The sequence below is a fragment of the Adiantum capillus-veneris genome, unplaced genomic scaffold, assembly GCF_014529385.1.
Source record: "Adiantum capillus-veneris isolate H3 unplaced genomic scaffold, ASM1452938v2 Hic_scaffold_282, whole genome shotgun sequence".
Classification (NCBI taxonomy): domain Eukaryota; kingdom Viridiplantae; phylum Streptophyta; class Polypodiopsida; order Polypodiales; family Pteridaceae; genus Adiantum; species Adiantum capillus-veneris.
Window position 1 is genome coordinate 176,166 of NW_028221407.1, and position 9,308 is coordinate 185,473.

Sequence of the window (9,308 nt, forward strand, 5' to 3'; positions counted from 1 at the left end):
GAGATGTCCTACCCACCACAGACGGTGCTTTCAAGGGGGAAGAAGCTTCAGTCACTCCCTTAATCGAGAAATTGAGGCTCCATGTCCAAATCTATGTGGACAAAGAGGACTTCTTTATCTCTCCTCTCATGCATGAGAATGTAATCCTAGGGGCACCATGGATTGATCGCATGGCTGCCAATGTTATTTTTCATAAAAGGAGAATCTCCTTTAAGGTAAGGGAAAAAGATATGTACATAGATGCTAAGGAAATGGGTAACACCATACCCATTGTACATACACATGCTTTCAACAAATCAATAAAGAGCTCTATTTCTGTGTACATGATTTGTGTTAAAGATTCTCAAAATGAACCTAATGTTTTAGCAAAAGAAAATATACAAAATCAAAAGGAATTAGAGTTATCCAATTTTCTCAAGGGGTTTCAAGATGTCTTTATTGATGATATCCCTTGTGAGCTACCTCCTAAACGAGGCAGTGATGACCATACAATTGAACTTCTTTCAGAAAGTTCACCGCCGCCTAACAAACCTCCTTATAGACCTTCTCAAGCTCAACAAGAGGAGATTATGCACCAAGTGCATGAGTTAGTTGAGAAGGGCATGGTTAGTCCTAGTTCATCTCCATTTTGTTCTCTTGTACTACTAGTGCAAAAGAAAGAGGACACATATCGTATGTGTGTCCACTATAGAGCACTAAATAGGATCACTATCAGGAATAGGAAGACAACACATATCGTATGTGTGTCCACTCTAGAGCACTAAATAGGATCACTATCAGGAATAGGTTTCCTGTTTCACGGGTAGAAGACCTATTTGATAAGCTACAAGGATCCACCTACTTTAGTAGGATTGACCTAAAAAGTGGCTATCATCAAATAAGGATAGTTTATCAAGACATTGTAAAGACCGCCATTCGCACTATGTTTGGTCTTTACGAATACATTGTCATGCCTTTTGGCTTGACCAATGCACCAGCCACATTCAACCGCTTGATGGAGAAGCTATTCAGGCCTCAACGAACCTTTACTGGAGTGCTCTTTGATGATATCATCATCTACTCTAATTCATTGGACGAACACAAGCAACACCTCTAGGTAATATTTCAAGTTCTAAGAGAGAATAAACTTTATGTTAATCGAAAGAAAAGTGCTTTTTTCTTACAAGAGATTCAATATTTAGGTCACATTATCTCTCAAGATGGCATCCAAATCCATCAAAGTTAGAGGTAATAAAAGGATGGCCTAAACCAAGGAATCTTCATGAATTAAGAATCTTTTTATGTATGTGCGCATATTATAGACGCTTCATAGAGAAGTTCTCACTAATAGCACGACCATTACATGGCCTAAGAAAGAAAAACGTTGGGTACACATGGTCTGCCAAGGAGAAAAATTCTTTCAAAAGCTTTAAGAAAAGCTTATCTCTCAACCTTGCTTACACTATATAGGATATCTCAAAGCGATTTGAGGTCCAATGTGATGCTTGTGGTGATTGCCTTGGAGCTGTTTTGCTTTAAGAAAGGCACGCCATAGGCTATGGAAGTCGAAGGCTCGACCTTGTTGAGCAAGCTCTAGGCATATATGAAAAGGAACTCCTCGTAGTTCTACATGCCTTAGAATCATGGAAGTACTATTTATTGGGGACTCCTTTCATTATGCGAACGGATCACCAAAGTCTTAAGTACTTCATGACGAAGACCAAGCTCTCCGACAAACAAATGATGTGGGAAAACTTTATTTTGCAATTTCATTTTCATATTGCTCACATTGCTGGAAAGCATAATCAAGTAGCCGATGCACTCTCAAGACGGACGAGAGTGAATGTGGTTTCCATAGCAACTCACAATGATCTATCTTCTATGATAGATGAGTATGCTATTGATCCCGATTTTAGAGATGTGATTTCAGCCCTTGCACTAAGGAAGAAAGAGGAACCATTTACTTTACAAGATGGTTATCTTCTCTATGGCAATAGACTATGTGTTACTAGCTCACTACGTGAGAAAGTAGTGTATGAATATCATGCTCCTCCTTATGCAGGGCACAGAGAGATTTAGTCTACCCTAAAGGGGATTGAAACATATTCTATTGGCCTACCATGAAAGCAAACATACAAGAGTATGTTTCTAAATGTGTCGTATGCCAAAAGACGAAGTTTGATAGAGGGAAGCAACTTGGATTGCTTCAACCTTTGCCAATCCCTAATTCACCATGGGAGAGCATATCCATGGATTTTATCTTTGGATTGCCTAAGTCTATCCATGGGAATACGTGAATATGGGCGATAGTACATAGGTTCACTAAACAAGCTCATTTTATACCTATCAAAAAGACTGTCACAAATCTTCAGTACCATGGCTTGCCAATGTCCATAGTGTCGGATAGAGATCCTAGAATGACCAGTAATTTTTGGAAGGGTCTCTTTGAGAATTTAGGAACAAGGCTAAACTTCTCTTCATCCTATCACCCGCAAACGGATGGCCAAAGTGAAATAGCTAACCTAACAATTCTTGATCTACTAAAAGCCTATGTAACGGAAGTAGATCAAAGATCCCAATGGGAGAAGTACTTACCCTTAGTGGTTATACCTACAATAACACTCTACATACTTCCACGAGAAAAGCACCTTTTGAGGTAATTGAGGGAAGATCAAAAAGTCCCTTGCTACTTAAGGTACACGGGAAGATCTTCGCTGCAAATGAGTATAGCCGAGACCTACAAGAATCTTTCCAAAAGATTAAGGATGCTATCTCTATCTCACACCAAAGGCAAAAGGCTGTTGTTGACAAGCACAAAAGAGCCCACGCCTTTAAAGAAAATGATTGAGTCTTACTCAAATTTCCCAAGGCTCGATTAAGGCACATGACGAGCAAGAATCCTACGGGACACCAAAAGTACTATGATAGGTTAGCAAAAAGGTACTATGGTCCCTTCCAGATTCTTAGGCCAATCAATGAGATGCCGTATCAACTCATGTTTCGCAAGCACTGGCTCATACACAATTCTTTCTGTGTGAGCCTACTAAAGCCTTACAAAGGAGAGCCACCACAAGAACCAACAATTGAAGACGCGCCGAAGATCGAGGACCAAGAAGAGGTGTTGCAGCCTGAGTCAATTCTCTGACATGAAGACAAGGTACTAAGAGGTGGTAAGACTATCCGATGATATCTTATTAAGTTTAAGAATTATCCGTTTGAAGATGCTAGATGGATGCAAGGCATACAATTAAAGGATACCTAAACCTTGTCAATGCTTACAATGCTTTCCTAGAGTAAGAAAATGTACAAATGTTAAAAATGAACAAATTTTTTGTCTTATAAGACTCTCTTAAGTTCTTGATTGTGCACAAAAATGAAATAGTATGCATGCTTAGATCAAGTTTGCGGAGACGACGTCTCCCAAACCCCAACTAGAGCTTGTCACTCTACTATGGAAGATTGATAGGACTAACGTGCAGACATGCTTGCGGAAGCTTAGGCTCTCAAGCGCCAAGTGGACTAGTCATCCATTCTGGAACGATGTCGTAGGGTAAAATAGGGATCCTCTATCCGCTAGGAAAAGGACTAATGAATATGCTAAATCTTTTCCACCCCATAGTCCAGGACGACTATGATTTCAAGAGAGAGGTAATGTCATAATAACTAATATCTAATTCTCCTAAATGATTTTCTCATGTTAAACTGATCATTTAATATGGGAAAGTTCCAGGGAAAAAAAGCTAGAATATTGGTTAAGCTAGCAGACCGGCCACAGTAGGAATCCAAAGGAGGGAAAATAGGGATCCAAAGGTGGGGCCATCTACAAAAGAGTAATGTGCAAAAATGGGCTTGAAAGACCCTAAGGTTCAGCCCATCAAGAAAGGTTGTGTTGAAAGGTCAAAAGCCTAGGAAATTGGATGCTTTGTGTGTGTCCCAAAAGTCTTTGTCAAGCCCTACATAGAAGGGGGCAAGCCCAAGAAGTAGGGATGAGAGAGAAACTCACTCACACACACACAAGATTCCTTTGTACACAAGGGGAAAGAGGGGCACATGTCAGCTCCCTAGGCCATATGCCCACAAGGTGTACTCAAAGCCTATTGGATGGCCTTGGAGGTGGACCAATGAGAATTAGGCTAGAGTAAGTCTAGTTTAATTAATTTAGAAACATCTAATAAACGAACCAATAGGAATTAAGCTCTCTAGAAGACTATTAGACAGTCTCCCAAGGGGTCCAATGAGCATTCAACAGCCCAATGGCTTGCCTGATTCCTATTGGCCACGAGACAAAGGGGTCCAATGAGAGTTTATTTGCATTAATTAATTAGCAAAATCTCTCACAAAAGGGAAAGGGGGACACATGTCAAAAGGCTATCACTTATGGTGCTTAATTTTCATTGGCTAGGTTTGGGAGGTCCAATAGGGTTGTAGCATGAGTAATTAGCAAGGGGGGTTGACCAAGAGAGAGAGGGGGCTGATTTTCTCAAGGCATTATTCACTTACACACTCACACAATCAATGTGTGAAGCAAGAAGACTCTCTCTCTCTCTCTCTCTCTCTCTCTCTCTCTCTCTCTCTCTCTCTCTCTCTCTCTCTCTCTCTCTCTCTCCCTCCTTCTCAAGCTTTAATGGAAATCTTACCACCTACTCCAAGCTTGTGAGAAGGGAGGCCTACACCAACAACTCTTGGATTTGTGATGAAAATCCAACCAAGAGACAAGATTCAATGCATGCTCATGTCCTCTACCATGCTAATTACTAAGCTAAGCTATGCTAATATGAGCGATTATGTGAGGAGATGTATATCTTTCTCGTAAGACTACTCCTTCTTCCTCTCAATCTACTCTCATACCCCGCTAGCTCTGACCATCTTCGAACATGTGTGAGTTCTTGGGTCTGAGACCGTGAGGGAATTGATGTTGTGTTTAATAAGTGTTGTGCTTAGTGCTTGAAGTTTCCATCTTCACAGCACTAGCTAGTATTGAAGGAACACAAAGAATTGTATTGTAAAATGTCTCTCTTAATGGGAGAAACCATAATACAAAGCCTTTGGGAGGGGGGACAAGCTCCAAGAAAATTTGGTCCTCAACTGTTGTCAATTGCTTAATTTCTCTCTCTTTCAAAGTATTGTTCATGCTATCGAACAAGGTGTTATGCTTTTTGTTGCCCTCTCTACCAAAGCACTCTTGTTATTCTCATTAGGAATCTATTCTAATGAAATGCTCACTATGTTCATGCTATTTTCTGCTACACACAAGTTTCTAGGCCATTAAATGATACATCTCTCTAGGGCTGGAGGGACTCGAGGAGTGGTGTGGTGGGAGTAAAGAGAGAGAAAGGGAATAGAGGGTGGGGAGAGGGGTGGCAAGTTGAGGGGGAGAGAGAGAGAGAGAGAGAGAGAGAGAGAGAGAGAGAGAGAGAGGAAGGGATAGGAGGATATATATATATATATATATATATATATATATATATATATATATATATAGAGAGAGAGAGAGAGAGAGAGAGAGAGAGAGAGAGAGAGAGAGAGAGAGAGAGAGAGAGAGAGAGAGAGAGAGAGGGATCGGAGCTATGGAAGAGGGAGGGGTGGACGTAGAGCAAGAGGTCGGGTGCAGAGAGAGGAAATAGGTGGATTGGAGAGAGAGAGAGAGAGAGAGAGAGAGAGAGAGAGAGAGAGAGAGAGAGAGAGAGAGTGAAGAGGGGGAAAGAGAGGGAATGGGTTGGAGGGATCATGAGAGGGAAAGAAGAGGAGTGGTGACAGGGTCTGATTTAAAAAAAAACCAAAGGCACTAGCATAATCGCTAATGTTTTAGGTTTTTTAAGAGAGATAGAGAGAAAGAGAGGAGAATTTTAACGTTATAGAAACGCACAGAGAGAGAGAGAGAGAGAGAGAGAGAGAGAGAGAGAGAGAGAGAGAGAGAGAGAGAGAGAGAGAGAGAGAGAGAGAGGAGGTCCTTGGCTACTCCACTGGAGGGAGGGGCGGCAATGGGCGGTGGTGGTAGGAGTAGGGGCGGCACATGGTGGTAGTAAGTTAGCACCACTAACCAGCAGTGGTGGTAGGCTAGGGTGCTAGGTGGTGACGGTTGCTAAGGGGCGGCAATGGGAGGTAGTGGTGGAAAAAAAAAACTCGCTCCAAAGCTCGTTTCGTTGAGCTCACTCCGTAACCGTCTCGGTGGAGACCATTACTCGACCTTACACCCTCTTACAATGAAAGTACTGGTGCAATGTGCAGTAAACTCAAGCTCGGAGAGAAACTGAAGTATGTGGAAGTATGTTCGTAGCACTATTCAAAACAGATGATTGACTGATAGAGTGTAAAAATTAGTGTGTACATTTTGCAATGGAATATTGCATCACATCGAAAGTGCTGGCTATGAGGAGGAAATGCTAGTCTAGGTGTATGATTATCAAAATGAAGACGAAGAAGAGTTCAATGTTGATGTATCTCAATGCACTATAGACAAAATCAAACACAACCTGACAATAGATATGGAATTTGAATTTACAGGAAATACTCATACTCAGAACAAGATAACAACTTCACATATTCAACATAGCTTGAGAGTAGCATAAAGATTGCAAATTTTGAAATTCAAAAGCTTGTATTAATGTGTTCTAATTGTATACAATGCTTCATAGAAGCGAAATTACAATATCTGCTACTATCAATTGTTGTGTTCAGAACCTGCATCTTTATTACTATATAGATTTATAATTGCTCTAGGGATCTCTTGGCGAGCTTGCTTGAATTTATACTCATTTGCCATGCCAAACATAAAATATATCCCTTGTGGAATATATTTTGAACAAATTGCCAATCGGCTATTGTCGTACCAAGTAGTCTAACTCCACAAAGTAGTGCATGTGAGAGGACTTGAAGGAAAAACAAAACATGTGACTCCCTCAATGATTTTTGTGTACATACCAGTGACCCGAAAGCAAATAGAGAAGCAAAAATGCTCATTTAAACCCAGCCTAAGGAAAAAAATTTAACACTAGATTGGTAATGGGACACTCTTATTTCCTCTTAATCAAGCAACAATCTAGAATCATTCAAAGAATTCAAATTGAGTTTTGAAGTGTTTTGCATTCACGAACGTCTCTTATGAGCATGGTCACCATAAAACGCATTTCGACGAGTCTATAATCACACTTAAATGTTTTGTGGGGTGAAACACCAAGTTACAAGGGTAAAATGTTTTGGCCATAAAACGTTTTACGCTAACACCAATTATGAGCATAAAAAACTCGGCATTTTTTTGGGCTATAAATTCCACCTTTAACTTTGTGCTTGGCAATAAGTCTTCAAGCTAACTATATCAAAACTGTGTCATTTTTGTCATTTTTCATAGTATTAATAAATGACCATCCTAAAACTCTTACGAAACTATTGTTAGAAGTTAAAATACTCAAAACACATGGTTTATACGCTTTAAGCAGACACAAGGGCTTAATTGGTTGAGAATAAGCCTGATCGCCAATAGGACTAAGGTGGTTACAGAGACTGAGTATTAACCATTGCAAGTGGGATCCATTCTATATATATATATATATATATATATATAGAGAGAGAGAGAGAGAGAGAGAGAGAGAGAGAGAGAGAGACTTCAATTGTAACTACAATCATGAAAAGCAACTACACAAAATAGCAGTTGATGTTTCACTAAAACGTATACACTCTAGAAAAATGAGCAAGGTGCATGCAATAATCCATGATAACTACTTATATATGTGCTTGACATATTTGCAACTACTATATTTTTTTTTTCTCTTTGTAACTAGAATTATATATAAAAATTTGTGTGAGTCAAATATGAAATATTTGTGAATTTAATTAATGACCACATAAAACATTTGGTTCATCTTAATTTGCAATGTCTTATGTTGCATATATACTAGATCTACAAATCCCTTACTTAAGGTAATACTACTTGTTGGCTATGCAAACCACATTTCATGTGATATATTTTTATGAGATTGGGCACCCTCCTGTTGTATGTGGTTAATTACAATTGGGATAGCTGGAATGTAATGGTTAATTATTGTGTTGTCTTTATATTTTTACTAATGGTGAGTTGATTTTGTGTATAGTAGAATTCTAGGAGTTGAGGAGAAGGCTTCGGCAATAAACTATTCTCAAAGTTTTTTATTTGCATAGTGTTATAGTTTAATATTCCAATACGCCACTATGGCTTGCTTGTAAATAATTAGTGAGAACCCACCCTAAGTGATATGCTCCACTCATAAACTAAAGTGGAACTATGTGTAAAAGAGGGGCCTCCAATTTTTGGCACCAATAAGTAATATCAAATATTAAATACCAAACTCCACAAGAGGTGTCATGGAGTTTGGGGCTACACTCGTTAGGCCATTGATTTGAATGATTCTTCTATCTCTCTCTTATGCTAAGTTATGCTATGCTATGTACTCTCTAATGTTGTCTATCATCTTCCTCTTACAATCTTTCACTATCAAGTCTATACTTGTGTGTGTGGTATCATAGTCTAGGTGTGTGTACTTGGGATTTGGGAGAGATGGTGAGAGGTTGATGGGTAAGTGTGCAAGCAAATTGGAATTATAAAGCAACCATTTGCCCCTTCTACTCCAAACAGTGGTATCAGAGCATTTGGTTCAAGTTAATTGGCAATTGATTTTCAAATTTGAAGAAGAATTCTCGAATCGAAAACATCAAGTTTCCAAAGGGAAGCTTCATCAACAATATTATTCAAACAATTTAATCTATTCACAGTCGCAACTCGAGTATGTGAAGCATTTAATTTGAGGAATTGCTAAATTTGCACATGCTTGAAGATATACGGGTGAGAAATTGAGAAGAAGGAAATTCTGAAGAGCTTTGAGTAATTCATGATTCCAACTCGGTATCAAATTCCATTGAAAGATGTTGGAAGAGAAAAATTTGGATTTGATGACATAAGAGGCCAATCAAGAAGAAGTTTTGAGATCTCACAATTCAATTAGCTTTGCATTTATTTTAATTCTCGGCCAACAATGTGGGAGTGAACCCTTAGGATGGACCCCTAATCACTATCAACCTACAAGAATCCCTACAAAATCATTGGCTACAAGGCACCAAGCATAACAAGCAACCTAACTTAACTTAAGTTAACACAAAAAGAAACTTATTGAAGTTATGGTCGGCCGCCCATTGAACACTAAAGCCACCCATTTTAAGCACCAATTCATCCCCCCTCTCAACTCCTTGGGCGGCTGCAAAAAAAAGCGATAAAGAAAGTGAACCAAAGACCTCCTTGGTTGCACAACATCAAAGCCCTTAGCTGCTCACAAGGAAACTCAGCCGCCATCAACTTCACA